The sequence below is a fragment of the Pundamilia nyererei genome, unplaced genomic scaffold (assembly GCF_000239375.1).
Source record: "Pundamilia nyererei isolate P.nyererei 1_Seehausen unplaced genomic scaffold, PunNye1.0 scaffold00171, whole genome shotgun sequence".
Lineage (NCBI taxonomy): Eukaryota > Metazoa > Chordata > Actinopteri > Cichliformes > Cichlidae > Pundamilia > Pundamilia nyererei.
The window spans coordinates 270,431-295,059 of NW_005187572.1; the positions used below are offsets into that span (position 1 = coordinate 270,431).

A 24,629-nucleotide genomic window follows, 5' to 3' on the forward strand; every position below is an offset into this window, starting at 1 on the left:
AAATTCTTTGGAATTTTGTATTTGACATTGTGTGATCCATTTCTATTTGTTTTACATGTCACGTTCAGGATATGTTGCCTCTACATTAACGGTCACCAAAATTTGTATCTGTGGTGGAATTCTGTTTGAATCACCACTAAATATGGAATAAAAAAATCTGAAAAAGTAGTGCAGGCCTGGTGAATATTAGTACAGTTACTAGAGTTGTGATTTTGGTCTGATTGTATTAGAGTAATGCTCCAACACTAACAGGGTTCATCAGCTGAGGACCATAAATGCAGGAGCAATACGAAAATTTAACCAGCACATTTCAAGTACAAACACTGATATGAGCCATGCTTAAAGGCACCAAAGTAAAATCTCAACTCCAACACATCATTTTAACCTTACAGGAACTTACAGGTTAACTGTTAAAGGTTAGTCAGAGCTCTTCATGGCAATGCCAGCTGGGTAAAAGACTGAAGAACACAGAGCTAGAAAACCAAACCAAAATAATGAATTATGCTGTTCAGAGAATAAAAGTGGTCCAGAGTGATATTCCTCACATTACAAGATTACTGATTAGATCAGCTTCTAACTTTAAAACATAGTATAGCTTTTGGCAGTGGCAGGAAGCTGTTTTCAGATAAATCAAACAGATACATTTTAAATCCACTGTGTAAACCACCAAAGACGAGCCAGGTGCAGTCAGCTACCTGTCGGTGAACATAGTGGGGTATTTGGAGCCAGAGAATTTCCTCAGGTGATAGTATGAGCTAAGGGAAGAATGAATATTAGGTTTACATTTGCCAAGCAAGCAGCAACCTCCAGGGCTAAAAAATAAATAATAATAAAAAATAAATAAAGCTAATGCATAAAATGCCAAAAACTGCAGTACCCAGAATGTCCACTTGGGGCTAGCTTAAAAGCAAGCAAGTCCCCACAGAGTATCACATTAAAATGCCATTTTTTACAGCAGATAAACACATCCACTGCCATTATGATCTCCTAGTATCCTATTTATATCACATTAAGTTAAAGCTGCCTCATTAACCAACCGGGCTAGCGCCTAGCAGAAAAGTAACAAGTCCTCTCATCAGAATATGACAGTCCGAGCCCCTAGCCCACTCACATCCTGGGCCTTTTGACCTCAGTAAATCACATGATAGAGTGGGCCTAGGTTTCACAATGGTTTCAACCCAAATCTTGGCTGACTGTGATCCACACTCCCACAGGGCTTAAAATCTGGGACTCTCCACCAGTTGCTCTTAGAACTGGAGAAGCTTCTTGGATGAAACTTCTTCAAGAAACTTCAAGAAGTCCAGACACTTTTCTTTCCAAGCTCCTTAGACTACGATGAGCTGGATGGCCGAGAACCTTCACAGATATACGATCCTAATCCTAGTTTGCCATTTTTGCCATGAGCAGATGGCAAAAATGGCAAACAAGAGTTTTTACTCTGATCTGATCTTCCACCAAGTAAGAAAGAAACTTTTAAAATACTTGAAAGATACTGTATTTGTTTTGATTGACTAGTTTAAAAAAAGACCCACATGATAATGATATGAATTTAAATGTTAAAGTTGGCTAAAATTTGTTTTCATCCACTTCTTTGCGATTCAGGGTCACATAGTGATAATAGCAGGGTTTCGAGAGACAGACTGTACTCGATCTAAGACCGGGGATGAGCTTTAAACGTTTGACAGCGTGGTAATTGCTGCGGTAGTCTTTCGTCCCAGTTGTAAACCATCTATATCTGCCAACATCCGGATGACCCTCAATTAGCTGCAAGTGGAATGAGAAAACAGGTGTTTTGTTTGTGATCGCACAGCCTCAGTCATTTGATGGATGCACCTCATCCGTTATAATGTATTCAGTTATTGTGTTTCAGCAGAACATCTTAAAGTGCATTGGCAAACCAGTGTCACAAAACATGTAACAGACACACCGGTCCAGGCAGAAGTTGCATTACCAGCGGGGGGAGATTATACAGTAAAGCCAAGATGTCGCAGCAAAACACATATGAAGTACATTCAGAAACCTTAATCATCAGAAACGGTTAAGCAATGAAACAATGTGTTAATAATGTCTGTTTAAACATCAGCCTGTAATTATGCTGTTCTGTGTGATCTAAGGTGAGCACAACGTTGAAAACAAGCAGAGGAACACGTCCTGGCGAGAAGTACAGACTCCATCAGTGCCGACAGATAGAGCTCCTTAATGTCAAGACTATCTGCGCTCATTGTGTCAGACTTTATTTGAGTAACAAATCAGTAAATGTCACAGTCACATCAAATAAAACCTGCACAGCGTTCCATCACAGCACCACTATCTACAAAGCACTTTCTTACTTTTATCTTGAGCTACTTGTGAATCAGAAAATTTGTTTCATTATACCTTTGGATTTTGGAAGTGTCGGAGGTTATGAATGTGTCAGACTTACAGTAATATTTTATAGCAGTCTTTGTTTATAAGTTTTTAATCCATCTGTTTTGCTTTTTGATTACACCTGCTCAGGCCCGTGACACTTTCACAGGTCTGTCTTCCTTTGCCTTCTGTATTTTTCACAGGTTACATAAGCTTGCGTTTTCCTGGGAAAGGAGGCAAGTTTGTGCATCTCAATAACCAAACAGGGGAGAAGCATTGTCATTTTCATCAGCGATGCTTCTGTTTCTGCGCCTCCCCTCTCTAACCTGATTCAGTCAACATCTGACAGCAGAGAGTGAGATGGAAAAAGAGACGGTGGAAGGAGGGAGAGAGGCAGATGTAAGGAAGTACCCCCACACAAAGCAAATACTGTTCCCATCTTTTTCTCTGCTGCTGCCATGTTGTGGGTAGCGGTTCCTTTTTAAGGGTTTTTTGTGTCGCTGCACCACAATAATAGCATATTCAATGAGAAATTTACAAGGACAAAAACAGTAAACAGATAGAAATACATAACCTGTATGATTTGACTATATACTCCCACACATTATCAGTTCCTGAAATCTTTGTGTTTAGGTTTCTGTTCGAGTTCCTAATCTCCGTCTGCAGATGGACAGCATTTCATCAACAGCTTGGACATACCCATCCAGGGACACTTCATATGTGTCACCAGTTCTGCTGTTTTTTGCAGATATAGATATGCTTGTACAGGCTCTTCTGTTAGCAACCTTGACCTTGTCTGCAGGGGGAGTGTGCTTTGCGTAGAGTGAGTGGCCAGATCACTTTGAGCCCCAACTTCCCTCAGCATGCTATGCTGCAATGCAGTCTGTCATTTAAGCATTGATCATTCCTTTCATGATTTAGTGCAATCAAGCGCCGAGCGTAGTATTGAAAAGGGGCTACATGGCTAACGGCTCAGTAAAGTGCATTGTTGGACTTTGAATTTAAATCTGTCCTGATTGGCCATACTGTGTGAAGAATTGCTGGCATATCATTTTGAGGCTTTGCTGGACTGCAGTGTGCAGGTAGACAAATGTAAGCTCGTAGAGCATTCATACTTTTCATGTCGGTTTAACATTTCTGCATGGGCCGTCTAACTAATACCAGTTTTTACATGTAGCATATTTCTGTACTGTTTGCAAATCTTATTCCTTTTTGTAGTAACACATTTCTGCCATTTCCATAGTCAGTGGTCTCCAGAAGGACTCAGGGGGAGGGCTGAGTGATGTAGCCCCATGAAGGGGCCATCTGGCCTGAAGAGCTCTACCTGACTCTGCCCCCTACACCAGGGCCACGGGCACCTGGTAAAGTTGGCAGGCCACTCTTTGGCGATGTTCCAGCTCTGGAAAGATTTCACTTTGATTTGGATGGGTCTCTTCAGCAGGGAGTCCCTCTGGCTGGAAAATTACCAAATGGAGCACAGGAAGTTCAAAGTGCAGCTCTGCAAGAACTTCATATGCATCTCACACTGGCAGAGACCATGAAGCTCAAAACGGGATGCTTTTTAGAGATTAAACTGCCTTAAAAGGAAAATTTAAACTGTAGAAAATAACAGTTATTCAGAAACAACACTTGGAAGAATTGGAAGTGTCGAACTGGTGAAATATTATAACATCATTAACACTTCAGGAAAAACAAACAAACTCAACTTTCCAATCCTTTAATAGTTTTTGAGGATCCCTACCCTGTCGACAGACTCTAACACTTGGAATATGCCAGATGCGGGGACACTGACTGTCATGTGACCACTGGAGCCGATCGCACCCAGCAGATGCGCTGCAGCACGTTTCAGGAGCATCCCAGAAAAGTATCATCGAGACCATTTCTTTACTGAAGCAAGCTGCACAGAGCAGGTGAAGAGGTCATGAAGTCAAACATAGAAACAGCAATGACAAGTCAGTCACTTTTACAAAGACGCAGACCAAACGTCTGAAGCAGCCCTGGTAGGACTCGTGCAAGACGCACACCCGGTGTATTCACACATGAACGTATTCAACACAGTACACACATACGTCAGCAAAAAGCCCTTTCCTAATCCCTACAAAAGAAAGGACCAGATCTTTAGACTTTACTCTCACGTTCTTGTCCTTCTAATAAATTCAAAGTAATGAGCAAATCTCCACCCCTCAGAAGTTCCACATCCTTCTTTTATCTCCAGTCAGACACTCATTTGGCATCTCTGTCCCCACATTTTGAAGATATCTGAAGAAATTTTGCAGAGCAAGTAACATGATTAATAATGTATTTCCAGCCATGCAGTACTTTAAACTATGTAACCTCCGACGCGCTTTTAACTATAGTGTAGTTTTTTGGAACAGCTGTCTTTTTCTTCTTAACATTTTTGGCATTTCGGATTTATTACACAGGATTATTATTAGATAGTGGAGACAGTTTACAAGAAAGTGGGTACAGGGAGTGAGGCAATGACATGGAAGCATGTCATTGCCTCCTGGGATGGACTCAGAGCTCTTCCAATAGCCTTAGCCTCAACACACTGGTCACCTGTTCAACCAGGTGAGCTATCGCACCAACCTTGTGCCCATTTCCTACAGCAGGATGGCATGATTGGGATGGGAGCAATGTTCATGGCAATGAAGGAACATGTTAGCATATTGCTACACAGAGGCAGATGCTAAATGAGGTTTTGGCTGCACAAATAAATTGTGCAAGTGTGTTAATTTGGGCTTTTTTCTCTGATTTGTGTGTTTTTACTGCTATTAGCACATCTAAGAGAGAAGGAAGAAATGCTAATGCTGAAACTGACATGATTTTTACTACCTGGTAAAACTACAATAATTGCTGCAATAACTGGTGTTTAATATTAGTAAATGGATGAGTACTGTTGCCTCAAATTCAGCAGGTCGGGAAACTTATTCTAATGTCTCTATTTTCAAAACAACAGATTCCTAAATTGTTTTATTATTTGAATGCTAAAGCAACAGCCTTGGATTCTCAAAAAATATCAGAAGTAATATCCGAATTCACCGATCTACTCCTTTTATCTACCTCCTACTATCGCACACCTCCACATTGCACCTCTCGGGCAAGTGGTGAGTCAAAGATGTGAAGAGCCTATCGCCGCTCACACAATGGCAATCGCACGGAGTATCGCTTTATCTCACAGAGCTGAACTCGAGCTTTCTTTCCACTCTCCGTGCATAACCTCAGCGGTAAAAAGAAGCATGAGAGGTACGGCACGTGGACACAGCGCTCAATTAGGCATGACGGCCACTTTCGTACTTGACCCGAAGCGCTATGATGTCTTCTCAGTCTTTCTCTTGCCCGGGTAGGATTCCTGCTATGATGTAGTCCTATTTTAAAAGGTCCTCTCGGCCCCCTGGACCGACTCGCTGCTGAAAAGATGAATTGAATATACTGCTGTATTCTTCTTGTCCAAAAGGAAGACCTGAAATACTAATGAGCTAATTCCTGCTGTAGTCAGATACACTTATCCAATTTATCATCCTGCTATTCGCGGTCTGCTGATTTACATAAAGATTACAACCAAGCAAACATTATTTTCATTGCTGAACCAATTTTGTATACAACGTTTGGTTGTGACTGAATCTCTTCAGTAGAGGATGAATGACAATGAGACAGATTCCAATTAGCGAGCCAGCCTGTCCAATTTAAAATCCACACATTTTAATTGTATGCATTTTCCCCCAATTAAAAGTACATTTAATTGTACTGTACTTCATTTTGTTATGTGTTTTTTGAATATATTTACTGCAATGCCAGCGTTGAAAACATCTTTTCTTCAAAATGATAATTTCTACTGCATTATTTATTCAGGATGGATGGATCTGGTATTTGGATCCAAAAGGTCCAATCTTGACTGGAAAAACTGAACTGGATATCAGTGACAATGTGCTACAGCTGATCCATTTTCAGCTTATATATACTTTTGTGCTGTTAAGATGCTATATCTTTACATAATCTTTACATAATAATAGACATGGAAGGGATTTTAAGTAAAACATGATGCTGTCCTGGATTGGTGCTGAGCATGTTGCATTTCTAACAAATATTCTTCTCATTTACTAATTTCTGGTTTATTTCTATTTTGGATTTCTTTCATCGATTCAAACCCTTTAAGTGACCCAAAATGAGCATTAGGGTCTCTCCTTTCCTGGTGGGCTTTTATTGTGAAACATCATCGGAAAATGTTGAGTTTCGCTGAGAGCTAGTCGGGTGACTACAACCACCCAATTTTTCCTATAGCAAGCGTAAACGGAAAACCAATCAGATTCGAGACTGTGCACTGGTCAGCATAGATAGATTTCTTCCACAGCATGTCTTTATCCTGTCTTTTATCTCTCTCCTCAACCGGCACAGCAGATGGCCCCGCCCCTCCCTGAGCCAGGTTCTGTCGGAGGTTTCTTCCTGTTAAAAGGGAGTTTTTCCTTCCCACTGTCACCAAAGTGCTGCTCATAGGAGGTCAGATGATTATTGGGTTTTTCTCTGTATGTATTATTGTAGGGGCTACCTTACAATATAAAGCGCCTTGAGGCGACTGTTGTTGTGATTTGGCGCTGTGTAAATTAGACTGAATTGAAATAGAATAGGTATTGTTTATTAATTTTTTAACTTTCAATGTTTATTCTTTCTTTTTCTGTCCACACAGACTTTTTTACTTGCATGTAACCAAAGTTTTCTTGAACGCCATAGGTCACTAGAATGTTTAGTGACCACCAATCTTCTCCCTCGCCTACAGATTTTATATTTTCATGCACAGATATGTTTTTAGATGTTACCCTCACAGTACCTTAACATTGGTCAGGAGGACAAAGCAGAAAAAGTGAAATATTTAGTGACTGAAAACTGTATTTTCTTTATTGAAAATAAAAACTTAAAACTGTGAACTTGTCAAAATGACCTTACACAAGTGAAGAAACCTCCTTAAAAAGTATGTACTAACTCCGAAAGTCTGTGTGCATGCCTCAGAGCATATGGATGTTTTCTACATCTGATCCAGTGGTGCTACTCTAGACAGCAGTAAAGCAAGGCTGTTGACACTGCAGCTAATGCGCTGTGATTGTTGGATGCTGGCTTCAAGAGCCGTGACACGGGGAGCTCGCTCGATCAAAGCGTCGTCCAAGGGATACATGGTAATTCACATGGTAATGACAGGGTTGAGGTAAATTTGTTTAGACGTCAGCAGATGCGGCAGATACTGTATCTCCAGATGTCTTCATCTTTCCCTAGTGTGTCTTTTCAAGGATGACAATATACACAGATGGGACCTGCCAAAAAGCAGGAAGTGATTTCTTTTTCTAGAAAGGTATTTCAGGTTCGTAAAACTCCTGGGCATCTCTTTCAGGGCATTGCCCAAGATAGAACAAAGGCAAGCCTGTGACAAACGTGAACAACAGTGCAGGACAATTTGATTTGCCCACATTTTTGGTCTGAGCAATATATAATGCATGATTTCACAGCTGTTCGTGACATGAGCCTCAGTCATGAAACGGCTTCCATTCAGTCACTACAGAGCCATGGTTTGATTTTGATTCCACACAGTTCTACTTCATAAATCCTCAATATTGCTCTTGTTCCGTTATTCAGTCTCATAACCGAGTGTTCATCAATTACCTGCAGCCATAACGGAAAAGAAAACCGAGCAGCAGCACGAAGCATTATTCTCTGAAGTTCTTTTTTATAAACACTTGACACAAAGTGATAATAATATAGAAATAATATATTAAGTCAACTGTTTCCTAATGACTTACTACATATTATATACGCATGACTTATACATATAGACTCGTGCAGCATAACATGCAGCTGTTCAATTAAATTTTATCTCTATCTACACATCTGTTGCACATTGCACTCCTACACAGCTGCTCAAATCTTGTGTAGCGTTATTGCGCAGACGTCAAATTGTGATAGCATGGAAACATTACACATTGTGTCTGGATCATCCAGACACTATAAACTGTCAACATGCTTAGTTGGTGTGGTTTTACATACGCTCGGATTGGCCCATTAATTACTGTTATCTCTGAAACACCCAGCTTCCTATTGATTGTTATATCAAATGTGTTTAAATGAAGTTTATAAGTGTGATCACACGCACGCGCAGACAAGGAATAAATGTTAAATAGCAACCTTTGATTTTTAAAGTGCTCCAGAACCTATATACTAATAAAGACGTGGTAATTTGCGGCATTTCTCAACCCAAACATTAAGTCAAAACAATAAAGCCAAAAAATGCACTTCCTTTCACTGCCACTTGAGGTGAGCTCCAAAAGTGATTTAGCCCCCATAGACTCTCATGTTAAAACTAGAGATGGACCGATCCGATATTAGGTATCGGTATCGGTCCGATACTGACCTAAATTATTGGATTGGATATCAGAGACAAATTTAAAAAATTTAATCCGATCCATTAAATATCACTAAAGCACTTCACAAAACTTGCAACATGGTGTGACTCAGCTCATAACCTTAGCACGTCGGAGCAGTATGCGTCACGTGATAGAGCGCCTGTAGCGTGTGAGACCTGTGGCGGTCTGGTTGAGCATTTGGAGCCTCGCTACCAACCCAGCATTTCATCTCTGAGAAAGTTATCTCAGAAAGAAGTAAAGCAAGTGTGTAAGTTCATCTCTGAATGTTTGTAAAGCATTCCCACGTTAAGCTTATGACTGCCTCTCTCTCTCTCTCTCCTGCTGCTACTTCAATCATGAAACTGATCAATGATCAGCTGATCGGCTTTTCTGTTGCGAGTCCGTCTCTCTTGTTTGTTTTTGGCCCACTTTGCACCAGAAAGAGGAAACCAGCGGCTGAACAACAGCAGCACGTTTAAGCTTGATAAGCTGTTGTTAGAATTTATTTAATATTAATTTCTACACCAGGATCTTTTTCTACGTAGCTGACGCTGCTAACTGTGCAGGGGCGGATCTAGCAAAGTTTTGCCAGGGGGGCCGATAGGGCATTAACAGGGAAAGGGGGGTACAATGAAATGCTTTTCTTTCTTATTCTTATTTAAAATGTCTGGCTGTTATTAAATAATTATCAGAATCTTACATGTATAGAAATCCATTACTGAATATAGTGACTATTAAGTCTAATATATACCCTAGTGAGCTATAGTATGTTTTCCTTTGGGAAGGTACCACCTATGCAGTCTGCAATTATGTTGAAGAAAGATGTTGAATCTATTTAATTATTGTAGAAAAAAAGTGCATTAAATTAAAGTTGATTACGTCGATTAAGCATCATGAGGCGGACGGTGGGGTGTGGTTCCCTTTTTTTTTGCTGGGAGTTGACAACCCTATTAGTTAGGTTGTTTAATATTTCTGCTAAGTACTCCTTAAAATACCAGAATAGGAATAATGGAGCAGGTTTAAGTTCATTAGATTAGATATTTCATAGTTCAGCATTGCTGAACTATGAAATATTTTGGGTGCAGTGTACTTTTTGCATACAGGTATAACAGAATAGCTTTAGTGTTTTGTTTTTTAAAACTTGAGTATGAACTTATACAAAATGCAGCAAGATATTAAAAACAGTTTTATTGATTAAAAAATACATTATATCAGATTCATATCGGTATCGGCAGATTTCCAAATTTATGATATCGGTATCGGACACATAAAAGTGGTATCGTACCATCTCTAGTTAAAACTGCCCAACCTTCCATTAATAAAAAGCCTTTGTACACTATAATACAAATAGTTTTTCATATGATAGTTTCAAGCTGCATAGCATCTATAGGGTGGGTACATTCTTATACAGTATAATGGATCTATTTGGATACTGGAGTTTGGGGTGCAGATGTTTTGGTCATGTCCCGTTATCGGCGTCTGCCAGGCTTCACCTCAGCTAATATCAGAGGCTGAACTACTCGTCTCTGGAGCATTTTAATGAAATGCCATGCGGTGCAGACCATCCAAGAAGTCTGTGCTTTAGTTTTAGTAGCATTTGCTAACTATGTTTGCTAGCATTCACTGACAACTTAGCACTCCACCCACTTGTCCAAATATGGTCACTTCTGGTTCCGAGAAAAATGACTTCATTGCAGCGGCCCTAACTTGTGGCTATATCCTTCCACAGACATAAAGTCAATGGGAGTTCATTGCTAAAAGATAAATCTGTAAATAACCAAGAAGAAAGGAGCGCAGAAAACACAGCCTGCGGTTTGAGGTGTCAATTCTCCTTTGCAGTACATCTGACAGCATAAGCTCACAAAGCATGTTACCTCCAGCAAGATGGTAAACCAAGTAAAACACTGAAACTGTCAGGTGATTCTCTCTCAGCAGTCAAGAGCATCCTGACATTCAGCTGTGCTGAATCTCTGCGATCTGGAGGGAATTTCTATTACAGCTGTAAGACTATCATTTTCTCCACAAAGACCATCTCTGCTTTACCTTTTTACATCAGCAAAACATCATAATTACAGGATCGGCTCCAAGTGTGTACTCTGTGCACTCTGACTTTCTCATTTTCAATTAAAATTCATTGTACTGATTTGCAGCGCTAATGTGGTATTATGCACTTCCACTAAACACAGGTGTTAACTGGGCTAATAGATGCTGAAAGAAGTGTTTAAATGGCATGTGTATGATGAATTTACCGTCACGTTTCATAAATCTTAATTATAAGGAACCACAAAGTCAGTTCACTGTAACTTTTTTAATCATGTTGAGAGATATAAAGTGTTAAATATTCCAAATAGGAATTATCATTTAAAACAACAACAACATGATTTTAGCATTTTATTCTCTAGTGTTTGATAAGGTTTGTTTATTCATCTAGAGATTACACTCGGGTATACATGGACACTCACACCAGCCCTTAGGAACCTTGGCAGCTTCTATAGAAAAGAAACACTGTGTGAGCTTTAGCATCAAAGGAGATAAGAGAAAAACAAGAAAAAATGCATTTCAACATATATTCTTGTTATTGTACTTTTTGAGAGCAGTGGCCTTTGTAGCAGAAAAACACATTGATCATAATGAACAGCACTGTGATATGGACTCATTATAAGATTTGTCAATTGCAATGTTAGGTCACCTCTGCACGCACAGCCAGGAAGAGTGTGGGCTTTTGTAAAGGCAAAGAAAAGGGAAAAAGGATCAGTTTGTTGTCGCCTTTAAAGAGAAATTGTTCGCTATGCACCATTTCAATTTCAAGAGCATGAGTGGGCAACACAAGGTCTCCTCTGAAGCTGGATTTTGCTATGAATGCAGACAGAGAAAAAAAACAGCTGCTTATCAAATGCAACCGGCGTGCATTTAAAAACCAGAGCCTCTTCCATCCATCGCCTGTTTCGCCAGCTATCCCTACCGCCCTGTCTCCATGCTATATCAAGCTCGGTCAATTAACTTGACCGGCCGTCTCATCTGCTTCTCTCAGTCAATGCGCTTTGCTCTTAGAAAACACCTTTTTCATCTTTCAGACACATTCCTGTGGTTTACAGATTGCCAGGGATTCAATTTGAGCCACAGAAATGTCCCGTGCAATTCTCGAGCTGATCAGCGAGTGAGATGGGACCGCAGCCTCTTGGCTGCCTTGCAATAGCTGCAAGAATCACCCTTGTCAATCTGAATTGCTATGTTGGGGAAGAGGTTTCAAAGGAAGTGCTTAATATATAAACACCACGACCACAGATTGAATGTTTGTGCCAGAGAGCAAATCTGCACTTGGAGGGTATCTGCTAAATCTCTAAAGCTGAACTTTTTCAGATATCGCAAAGTAATTTAAACTCCTTGCTCCTGCTTAATACACTCTGTGTGCTGCATAAATTACATTTGCTTCAACAACTTCCACAAATGTCCAGACAAAATCTGATCTGTAAGTGAGCTCCACCTCGCAGCTCAGCCTTTAAGCCACGCTTCAATGCTCTCCTAATAGTGTGCAGAGCTCTTCTTTCCCGTACACCCATCACTTCCATCACCGTCATTCACATCAAAGTGTCAATCACATCACGGGGGCAGTGGGGCAGCTGCAGTACTGTCGCCAGCAGCAGCAGAAAAGTGAGTGCACTGATGAGAAATGGCATTGTGTTAAAAAAATACATGTGTTGTATCACAAAGGTGCACATAGAGGTATTTGCAACGAGTCAAGGCCACGGCTTGCAGGTTTTGGGTTTAATAACGGGTTTCATTATGACAAGGCTAACAAATCTTTAATGAAATCTTTTATTGCTATAAAATCTCACACTCTATGGCACTACTGTGTCAGACATGTTAGGCAACCCAGCTGAAGTGAACCAGTTTCAGAAATGATCCCTTTATTTCTGAACTATCAGGAAATGATTAAGTAAGTGAACATACAGAGACATACTGAGACATTCAAGTCATTCCCACAAAGGCCATTCTTTTTCCTGAGCTAATACGTAACGTTGCTGGGACTCATTAATTACGTTGTCCTAATTTCTCACACTTTTACACTACTTGCCCTGTCATTTGGCTGATGAATACACACTTAAGCTGAAACATAAATCAGTTAAAAAGATCATGTAAAGACAAAAAACAAATCGACAGTTTGGTCCATTTGTCCTTTAAGTTGGAAACAATGATTTTAATTGAGTTAGCCTACACTGTAGGAGTCCAATGAACTGACTTTTAGATTAGAAGCAGAGGGAAATATTGCTCTTACATACGTTTACAGGATTTAGTTAAAACATCAATGCCAGTGAGCTAAAACAAAGAGCCAATCCACTTAGCACAGTACAGACTATAGGCTTCTCACAGAGTGAAAGAGCTAGCTTGCGGTATGCTAACCTTCCCGCTAAGTTGAGAAGGGTCTGGCTGCAGCCACTGTGGAGATCCACAGTAGGTGGAAACACGTGATACAGTGGAAACCGCGAAAGCGGATCGTAAAGGCTGGGACAGAGTCATTCATATAGATGTCGCATGGCTGAGAGCGGCTGGCCCGGGTTCGAATCCGACCCGTGGCCTTTTGCTGCATGTGCTACCCGCTCTCACTCCCACAGCTTTCCTGTCACTCTTCACTCTGCCATTTCAAATAATGCATTAAAACAGCCAAAATACCCAACATGGAACCCTAACCATACAATTTGTTCCTCTCCCAACAAGAAAGCTTTAAAAACCATCAATATTTGTAATATTTTTAATGTCTTTCTTTCATTATTCAATGTCACTGTATCGCTCGCTTTATTTTTTAAGTTAATTTTCTATTTTTTTCTCCCTTTTAATCTTTCTCTCTATCTTATTTGTTGAATTACACATACTCTCCCACTTTATTATTATTTTGCACTACAAATGTACATTGCCTCCTCCATGTATTATGTTTGTTGTCATTGTTCCTTTTGAAATAAAGCTGGAGGGGAAAGAAAAGCATACTGTGGAGCTCCACAGTGGCTGCAGCCAGGTGCTCTTGCCTAAGGTTGTGGTGTGACTTTGGGAAGGTGCGCTACACTTCTGGGAACTGTGAGTTTGAGGTGATGTCACATTATTTTAGCAGGAATCTTCCACTAATGTAAAGATGCTTTTGATGCTCTTAGTTTTTTCAGCTCAATGTAGAGAGTAGCTTACAGATTACTTTGGAATTTTAGTCTTTAAAGACTTTAACGTTCATCTTAACTCGATACTGTGGCTTAAATTGATGAATTTCTACTGTTTCCTTGCTTGCCATTAAAGACAATTATGCAATGGGTCAATTAAAAAAAAACAGAATCAATTGATAATTTCACAGTCAATATAAAAGGAAGAAACTGAACAATCAGCTACCTGTATGAGATCCTCAGTACTCTGTGCTGTGTATAAATTTACCCACTTTCTGCAAAGTCAGAGGGTCACAAATTGAGTGTGAACCGTACATGGTTCAAAACTAAAGGATTGTAGGAGTAATACTCTCAGGATCTCCTGAGAGTACTTATTAAATAAAGTGTCTGTTCATAAGGGCCTCGCAAGCTTGGCTGACAGTGTCCCAATATCCCACATTATCTACAAAATGTATATATTTTGTGAAGAGGGAGCTTGCCTGCAGGAAGACAGAGTACTCAAGAGACTGAGTTTACACCATATGACTTCAGACTGAAAGAAATAAGGACTTATTTGTGTGGGGCTCACTTGGGATTTTGCTCGTAGAAAGACAGAGGGACTAGGAACCTAGTTTGTTTATAAGCATGTGCAGCTTGATGGCAAGTAAACGCTGTTCAGCGGAGCGTGACAACGTCCCCCCTTCCTGATCACTCCCAGGCACGTACCCGAAGGATCGCTTAGCCCACACAGCAGCTTCGGTTGTTGTTTCGATGTGTCTTTCATGCTTCCTCTCAGCAGGATGTGCTAAGTAACAGGTCTGAAAGCACACAGATTAGACTCCACTCGCATTAAATTTGGATGCTCACAACCTGATTTGGAAGCTCACACTGTAATTGCAGCATTATGCAGGAAGAGTCTGGCCAAGACACCGGGTGCATGTGAGTAAAATAAACAGAAAGAAACAGACATGGATACAGATTAAGGAGAATAAAAGCACATGAAACAGAGAACTGGCTGTGTACAAATATCAAATGTGACCAAATCAACTTAAAAAGATGTCATATTAAAGGGTAAGTCGCTCATGGACACACTCATGACTCAAGTGTGTAGGATGATGTAAACCTATCATGTATAATGTATAGCTAGTAATTCGAGGCATATATTTATTGGACTCGATTTTTACCCAAATATTTTATAATAAGGAAACCAGTTAAAACGAATAATTAAATTATTCCTGACCTGCTGTCCATCTACACCAAGCGGTGCACGACTAAAGCCAGGAAGATTATGATGGACCTCTCTCATCCCAACAACGGACTCTTCTCACTGTTGAGGTCTGGGAAGCGCTTCCGGTCCCTTAAGGCCAAAACAGAGAGAAAGAGGAGGAGCTTCTACCCCCGGGCTATTCGGTCTTTGAACCAGGTGTAGGACTGGACTCACACACTGTTTATTTGCACATTCTTTTACTGTAAAAGTTAAAATCTGTAAATTTTGTAGTAATCTGGCAATAGGTCAATTCTTACTGTCATTTAATGGTTGGGCATTGCACAGCAATAAGCATTTCACCACATGTCGTACTGTGTATGGTTGTGTATGTGACAAATAAAATTTGAATTTGATTTGATTTGAACAGCGATGCGATCGATATTAATTAATTTCCGATCTATGGGTATCAGCATTTACAGCGACTAGTAAACCAAAAAAGAGAAGGCATCGGAGAAACGCCGTTCAATTCTGCTATGCGAGCTGCTGTTGCATCATTTACCAGCAGAGGGCACTCTCTAACTCTCTGTTAGCAACAACAACTAGCTGATCTGAGCAGGCTCAAGCAAAAGGTAAATGAGTAAATAAATAAATATACCTGACAAAATTTAGGAAAAACTGTGCATATTTAGTGTCTGAAAGAACACTGAACACATCAGCCAATATATCGGAATATCTCATTTTTAAATCATCAAAGATCAGCATTGGTTTTAAAATCCTGTATCAGGTTCTACTAATAATCATCTGGATTTTGTTAAAACATCTGTGACTTTATTTGCTCCAAAAACACATTAATGTACAGAATACAAGTTCTCAAACGACAGCTCATAAACTGTACTTTTATATTTCTTGATGAAAAAAATCTATTTCAACAAGTTTTATACATTTCTCTTGTCAACAAACAGAAATAAAGGCATTTGTAGGTTAATTACTTGGCGAACCTTAAAGTGACTATTTGGAAGACGCGCTGTTATACCTGTGAAACAGTTGAGCCACTGCCTCGACTTCACTGTTAGGAAGAAGCCAAGAAAACATCTATAAAAACAGCATTTTTAACAGTGTTACATAAGAAATTGATTGAAGTTTTTTAAGGCATCTGAAGATACAGCGTGTACACCTGAAAACATGTTAGTAAGGGTCAAGTGAAGAATGGAAACTAGAGACATGACAGTGAGAAATGGTGGAAATAAGCTTTAAAAACATTCAGTTTAATTAACGAAAGCACAAACGTAAAGGTTATTTTCAGGTTTCTTACTTCCCTTCTTCAGGATTCTTTTAAGCAACGTTTGTTTCATTGTAGCTCTTATCATGTTTTAGGATTCATACTTGTGATTTTTCACTTGGTGGGGGGTCTGGGTGACCTGTCACATTTAAAAAAACAAACATTTACCTTGAAAGAAATATGACAATAACTCACTCTTATTGAGTGATATGTCTAAAGTGACTGTTGTAGTTTATTTCTGTTGTATTAAATGTTGTTGTTATAAGAAGGGTATTCATCTCCTTCGTCTTCCTCCCTTTGGGGGGTCATCACAGCAGATCATCTGCCTTCATCTCACCCTGCCCATAGCACACTGGTCTACTTTCTAACCCGACTGTTCCGCTTCTTCTTTGCTAATCTCTTACCTTGAATGCTTTTCTGTACTTCCTCGTTTCCCCACTAAGTCTCCTTTTCCTCCTTCCTCTGTCAGGACACCAAACACCTTCTAAGGTTTCCTCACTACTCCAGCCGTACTGTCACAGCTATCTGGTATCTCCCCCTCCACCCAGATCCTTCTTCAGCTTCCACCACTTAATTCTTGTGTCTGCCTTCACTTGCTTAATCTTCGTGATTTCCAAAGTCATTCTGCAGATTACCATCCAATGCTGCTAAGCTACATTCTGACACCACTGTACAGTATAATATCTCTTTCAGCTTGCTCCTTCTGCATAAGATGTAATCCACTCGGGTGGATTACATCACCTACACGTCCACTCAAGTCTCCTCCAAAAACAGAAACAGTCACCATAGTGTCCCAGGTCAACTTTGGCACAGAAACAAACATGTTTACAGTTTTCCGCAAAAATTGCTCTGCGGCTAATTTCCCCTTCATAACAGCTGTGATCTTTTTCTGAATTTATCAATTTGTCAAGGCTTAAAGTCAGGAGCACAGAGCGATGCTGCTGGAAGCTGTTTGATACGGTTTGATTGGATTCAAGTCACTGAACTGGACTTTTTTACCATATTTGTATTATTTACTCTGTTGCTGCACAGTTAGTAGGTATGTGTAATTAGCAGGTAATAGCTACTACAATTTGTATGCTTGACACAGAGCGAGTGTGTGTGTGTGTGTGTGTGTGTGTGTGTGTGTGTGTGTGTGTGTGTGTGTGTGTGTGTGTGTGTGTGTGTGTGTTGACGCGATTGGGATTGAGGAATATTAAAAGTGTTACCTTGTTGCTAAACTTTACTCCAAAATTGGTCATTGTGTGCAGTTTAGAGCGGTTGTAATGACTGACCTGATGGTGTATTTTGTGCTATTCTTTTCTTATGAAAACAGATTTTCTTTGAATTTGATTTTGAGAATTTTCCAGGTACAATTAGAGAAAAAATATAGAGTCAGTCTTTATTATTCTGTGGATACAAAATGTTATAGCAGTTTGTCCAATACCAAAAGGTTGATTCTGTTCATCTGGACATAACGTTTTTTGTGGGAGAAATGTTTCGTCAACCTTACAAACAGTACATTTGCACAATGACTGAAACTAGCCCACTGAATGAAAAGTGAGCTGTGAGGTCAGTTCCTTGATCATAGAATGCTACATCCACATGAACAGACTCAACATTTTGGGATCTATCGACCTGGATGATTGAGCGTGCATCAAGACAGTTTGTCCAGTAATTTTGCTAACAGCTAAAACGTTCAACAGTGGCATTAGATTACAGCTATTATATCACCAAAGTCATTGAGATTAATTATCAGGGCACCATGAATTCTGGTTTAAAAGTTCATGTCATACAAGCTGTGATATTTCATTCAGGATCAAAGTTGGCGACCAATTAAAGAGACAGCCATTACTGTCCCTGAGGCTGCACTGCGAGCAAATTCCAAACTTTTATGACAGATAAATCATTTAATTTTAAAACCTTTAGTGCACTTTCAAGAACAGGCTTTTATACTTAGGACTTAATATGTTGCAAGGCAACAAAACAGGATTGTAAAAAACAGATGAGCCGTATTGCCCTCTAACCACACCAGTTTTCCCTTCTTCACGGTTCCTTTTAACGTGGCATATCTGTTCTAAACGACATGTCTGATGAGCCGGTTGTGAATGTTTTCCATCTACTGCTCGTCTCACAACTCCACGCAGTGTCGACAGTCCTCAAATGTCTGAAAATGAGCAAACGGCAAAGGCTCGGTGGTGTCAAGAGAACCGGCAGAGACGTGACTTTGGTAAAACAGATCTGGGGTCTGCGGTAAACTGGGTGTTGCTACGGCTATGGGAACGCATGCACAAATAGATTCTCTCAACACCTCCGGAGATGGTGTGAGACTGTCAACTGAGACAGCATATGTGAGTGAGCTTCTCACAACTCTTCAAAGAGTGTCACATGATCGACTCCTCATTAATTGGTGACAAAATCTTATGATGCGTTACTTTTCTGTTTGTATGAGAGGAAAAAAAACGGCACGCTGCGTCGTCTCTACGGGGTTTCATTTCATAATTTACCTGCTTCTGTTTGCTTTTATTAGGTACGTTCCCACAGGGCTTGTCCTATGTCTCTGCAAGCTCAAAAGCAAACGTCTGAGGCTGACAGGCAATATGTCAGCCTCCCTCTGAGTGACAGACCAAGGTACTTAATGCCTGACATTTCATAATGTAAATAATGCTGTGGCGGTGCATGTCTTACATTCATCTGAGCAATATGCCACCAGTCCCAAAGTGACTCTGCTCTTTACCTGTAACCTTTTTTCATAGAATTTCAATGCTGCTCCTGCCAGTACCAAGAACACAGTCAGTATTTGATCAGTTAGATCTGCCGCTCTCTATCTGTATTACTTGTAGATGTCAGTTGAAAACAGTTGGCAGTTTGAACAGTGATGCAGAAACACTGTAGCACTTAACCATTTCACTGGCCCTTATGGTGCCTCAAATGAGCTTTTATTATAAAGACCACTCTTGTGATTTAAATCGTTCTTTTCAACTCTGTGATCTAATCTACAAATATTCCACAAAATGTACAAATAATGAAACACTCAAAAATATTAAGGAAAACGGGTGAAAAACTGAGTAGAGCTGAAAGTGGTGCAGGGCTACAAAAGGAGACAACGGGGGATTGATAAGAATGTAGCGATTTCAGTTACATAATCAATATTATATTATCACTTATCATTTGATTCATTATTGATTCTCACTCGGTTCTCATCAGCTTCCCTTTGAGTCTCCATCATCTTTAAGCATCATATCAAAGACTTTATATTAATGGAAATTAACTGTATGCTCTGTGGGTAGATGTGTGTGAATGTGGGAGATTTTTGCCCACTGTGATGTGATCAGTGTCGTGGTTGTTACTCAAAAAACTAATTATTACACATAATACACAAATACTAATTACTCCAAGGAGAAAGTAGTTCCTTATACTACTCGTTACATTACTTTCATGTTACACTGTAAAATGATCTGAAACACAGTGTCTGGTGATTACATAATTACCATTTAACAATGTAAACCTACAGGCTACGGCTCCACACACCAACATAAATCTCTATCCTTGTAAGAACACATTTGATCTTTCTCTTAGCAGAACACAAAGATGATGAAAACCAAAAGCAAAGTTATGTCCACGCTGCAGACTGCGCTGCTATTTTCCTCATCCAACATATGAACTGAAATCAGCTGATTGTTGTGCCAGTACAACGACCGATAAGCAGCTCAAAGGGCAGACAGACTAATAATTGCAAGACACTGGACTACTGGCAATGGTTCTCGACAACAACCAGTTCTCAGTTCTTCTCTTTTAAGGGGATACCAGGACCACAGACTTGTCAGTGATGATACAGCGTGCAGACTGGAAGCCTGGTATCATTAAATGTGGCAGGTTTTACCACTACACTACTGCTGAGCTGTTTTGTGGTTTTTTGATCATCGTATGCTATAAATGACCCACTAACCCTATAACCGTAACCTTAATAACCACAATAATAACCTTTATACTTGTCATTCAACACCACAGAATGCATTTTAAGTACACAATATGCCAAGTCTGTAAAATCACATGGGGAGGTATAAACTGTTCAAAAGTTTTGGCTGAATCCACTCTGAGCTCTACGTAGACCTTAAAACAACCAAATGCATCTGCTCACGGTTCCCAAGAGGAAGAGAATACATCAAAGCTCAAGACGCAAGTCTTCACTAATCCATTTAGTGAACTAAAAGCAAACACTACAACATTAAAAATAAATCCTGTAGCAGACGGCAAGACAATGAAGAGTCAGAAAGTAATCAAGTTGAAATGAAACGGGCGTGTTTTTAAAGTTATAAAGAAAAGACCCAAATCGGAGGAGCTCAGGTCAAAGTTTGGAGTTACAAAACTAGATTTCCTTCATTCCTCACAGATATTTTCTTTTGCATATTTAACCTTCATCTGTTTTAGGTTTATTTTTTAATTCTCACAAGTGCCAGTTTGATTTGATCCTGCATATTGGTCGGTTTGGAGACGTAGATCATAGCAGCTGTTAAACTGTAAGATGGTAATCCTAAATTTTTTTGTTCTCGTTCGTTATACAAACTTAAAGCTAATCCGACAGCCAAATTTGTTGTGTTGAAATGATCGAATGCTGACGGAGCAGTGGGGAAAAAAATGTTTGTCCTGTCCTCTACTGTTAGCACTTAGCTCAAAGTGAATCAACACTTACAGTATGGCAGTTACATTTTTTACGTTTTACTGGAAATGAATGAGAAAGACTTTTAATTCACAGCCTCCTTCGCCTGTTTGATTGCACTACTTGTGAATGACACATATGAGTATTGACGGATTCTCAGTGACACCGTCTTTAGATCTTGCCATGCCATTACTACAGTGCGGTGCTGTCCACCTACACAGCTCAACACAGCAAGTTCACAGCAGCTCTCTGTGCTGTCAAATGTCTTTCTGGAGAGTGCAAGGAAGTAAAAGAGACAGACACAAAGAAAAGGATTGACAAGCACAAAAAAAGAGAAAAGTCCAACAGAATGACAAATCATGCCCTTGATAAACACTGGGGCCATTCTCTGGGAGAGGGAGAAGTTTTAGAAGTTAAACTTTGGGCATGTGACCAAAAAACTTGAGTCCTGGATTTTTATTGAAGCTGGACATAAGTGTATGATAAAAGTACAAATCATGGGCGTAACGTAGAATACACGTGTCCAGACTGCCTTTTTATTACTTTCGTTTTGATGCCGGGGGTATGCGTGCAAGCGTGTTTCCCTTTGTTTGTTGTTTGAGGCTAACGTGACTCCTGTGGCCAATGTTTCATGAGTCATAATTACAACCTCCAATCCAGCCTGACATACAAGCTTTCAGTAATCTGGGACATCTGAGGGATGAGCCAAAAAGCCTTAAAGGTTAAATATTAAGAGCATCAGAGCCCTTATCTGTATCCCTTTCACTTTGGCTCCGTGGCATGCCGTTGACTCATCTGTTTATTTATAAAGTGGCTCCGATTGTAAAGACCAAGCACATCTGTTCCTGCTTATAGCAACAACTCGACATATTTAATGCAGGATGTTCTCGAGTTCGTCGTCTGCATCGGCTGAAAGAATAGGGGCAAATTGTTTCACAGTCACACAAGTCTATTCATATCACAAAACCAAATAGGGCTGCTAAATAGTAATGACTGTTTGGTTTTTGAGGGTGAACCCAAGTTGATGGAAGCAGAGCAGCAGAAATGAAAAACAGGAGGAAAAAATCCAAACCGTTTCTGACATTCTCAAGATTTTTTCCTCCCTCGTCTCCACTGTACGGTCATTTTGTGTCATGAGCTACACTAGTTTGTCAAGCCCACAGAAACACCCGAGGCACAGGATGGGATTTCAGTCCATGGGAGCCGGTGATACGTGTTTGACTGTAATTGGTTTGGTTACAGACAGGCCTAAGTGGTGTGGGTGAAACACCGAGCTGTGCAGTGTGGAGCAGTTGGACTTGGACATTTGGAATTGAGAGAGAGGAAAATACTTTCTATGTTTTATTGCCTTCCAGTCGAGGCTAATTATGTTTTGACTCTGAAGAAGAACAAGCAGCCTTGTTGAGATATCAGTGCTCACAGCAGATGAATATATTTGAACTGTGCTCTAGTGATTTTTTTCATTAAGCTTCCCAAAGTCTCTCTTCGCATCTCGTGATGTTAATTAAAATTTCAAGCAATTATTTTTTTTTAAAAAGCATTTACGCTAAGATAAAGCATGATTTGTATAGGTTTTGATTCGTGCGTAGATTCGAGCCGAGACAAAGTGTTGAGCTCTTTTCCTCCTCCTACACCCGCTGCTTGTTCCCTCTACAGAGGGAGCAAAAATGCTGCATAAAAGGCAGCTTCCGATAAAATGTGGACGACACGGCAAGGAATGACACATCCACTGCCAGCTAATGTCCGAGTAGACTCACACCACATTCTCCAGATACTCTGAGTGTTGGGATCCAGCATCATCAGCTGGACCCGAACGCTAATTCTAGTCCAATTACATTCAGTCGCCGTTAAGTGAATGGCTTAAAATTCCACGAGTGCGACGAGTGTGAACCTGCTCTAAGAGCTGAACCGAGGCAAAGGACACGTTTGACATCGTCATCACCTGGACAACGGCCACGATGTGGAAACACCCACAAAATTAAGACACACTCTTCATCCTGGTGACACAACAAAAGAAAAGCCAAAGTGTGTCTCGACCAAAGTTTCAATACCAAAAGCAGTGCAGAAATTATAAGCCAATGTTTCCATTAGGATGTCATAAAAAATAATAACCTTTTTAAAAATATGTCTTCAGTCATTATTCCAGAAAAAACATCAAAAATCCAGTAACTATGTGAGTGTTTTGGTTTCCCTCACATTAGTGTGAAAAGGAATATTTTGGAATCAAGAGACATTATAACGTTTTCTCATGAATAATTAAAAAAATGCAACCCTAAAAATGTTACAGTTGCAGCTGTGAAATTCTGAGCTGACATCAACACCTGAAATCATTTTGATCAATAACCTTTTTTTCTGGTCTAGAGGAGGTTTCTCTCTTTTTCTGGTAACTGATTTCACTTTAAATTGATGTTACGGTTAAAAAACAGAGAAATGTTCATAATAATCATAAAAAAGTATGTAAACTTTGAGGTATTAATACCACTATCTGTAAATATTTTGCCTATGCAAGAAAAGCAGGCCAATACCAACACTTTAGTGCAAATCCTAAAAGAACTGCATTTAAGGAATTCCACTTTTTCTGTGCAATCATTTGTTGTTTTTTTTATCACACAAAATAAATAGTCTCTAACACTGTCCAGCTAAACTCAGCCCCACTGCCAACCTGCGAGGTGTCCTAGCCCTATGCTATGAAAATATGTCATTTTTGTTTTTGCAATTGTTGTCTCGTGTGAGGCAAAGAGGAGACAGGAAAAAATACAATATTCTGATTGAGACACTTTAAAAAATATGTATTTAATTTAGATCTTGGAATGGGGTCTAACCACAAACACACTTTTTACTCTGGATGCCCTGAAAAATCTGACACCTTATTTGAGACTTGACACAGAAGCTTTGCTGGTCATGTGCTCTGTAAATATGCTCCATCCTCATATTAAACTTGGAGAAGTGAAGCAATAATTAAGCAGCCTGTTACAGGTGCACTTGCAGTTTCTTCCTCCTGCCTCATGAGGAACTCCAGCCGTGACCTGCAACACCGTCAAACCTAATCTCCTCAGTCCTGCCATTAAAAGAAAGGGCCCACGAGCAAATGCAACTGTCGACTTTGCAGTTCCTTTTACTGGCGTGTCTCAGGAAACCTGTCAGCAGTAGAGAAAAGAGGGAGGCTCAAGTTGCTTCACCTCTCCCACAACCTGCTGCTCTACCTAAAAATCCTGCCCTCTGGCCACAGATGCTCAAAACGAACAGCTTTATCCCGACATCAGTTGAGTTGCTCAGACTGCAGAAGTTCCTGAGATAAAGCCCCTGGACTCCCACCCCAACCCGTCTCTGTACCTTCTTCAAGGGGTCATTCTTTGCCCACCAGACCAAAACCACGTGCACATTTAGGCCTGATATGAGATTCAAATACCATGAGTTAAAAGATTCCTGTGGAAATGATGGGCTAGGACTCCTGACTTGTGTTCTATAAATTTCAGATCCTTCATTTAAACCATGAAATGTGTGGAAATGTGTAGATTATTACATATGTGAATGGCCTGTATTTGTATAGCGCTTTACTTAGTCCCTAAGGACCCCAAAGCGCTATGTGGACCTGACAGTTTAATTAAGAAGTGGGGATCTGTACTCTCTCTCTCTCTCTCTCTCCCTC

The 24,629-nt window shown here is 40.0% G+C and overlaps 1 protein-coding gene across 2 annotated transcripts in view; it reads right to left on the reverse strand.

Annotated features, from left to right (window-relative positions):
* sorcs1 (sortilin-related VPS10 domain containing receptor 1) overlaps window positions 1-24,629 on the reverse strand; it is a 176,040-nt gene that overhangs the window by 150,335 nt on the left and 1,076 nt on the right. The gene's annotated exons all lie outside the window — the stretch shown is intronic.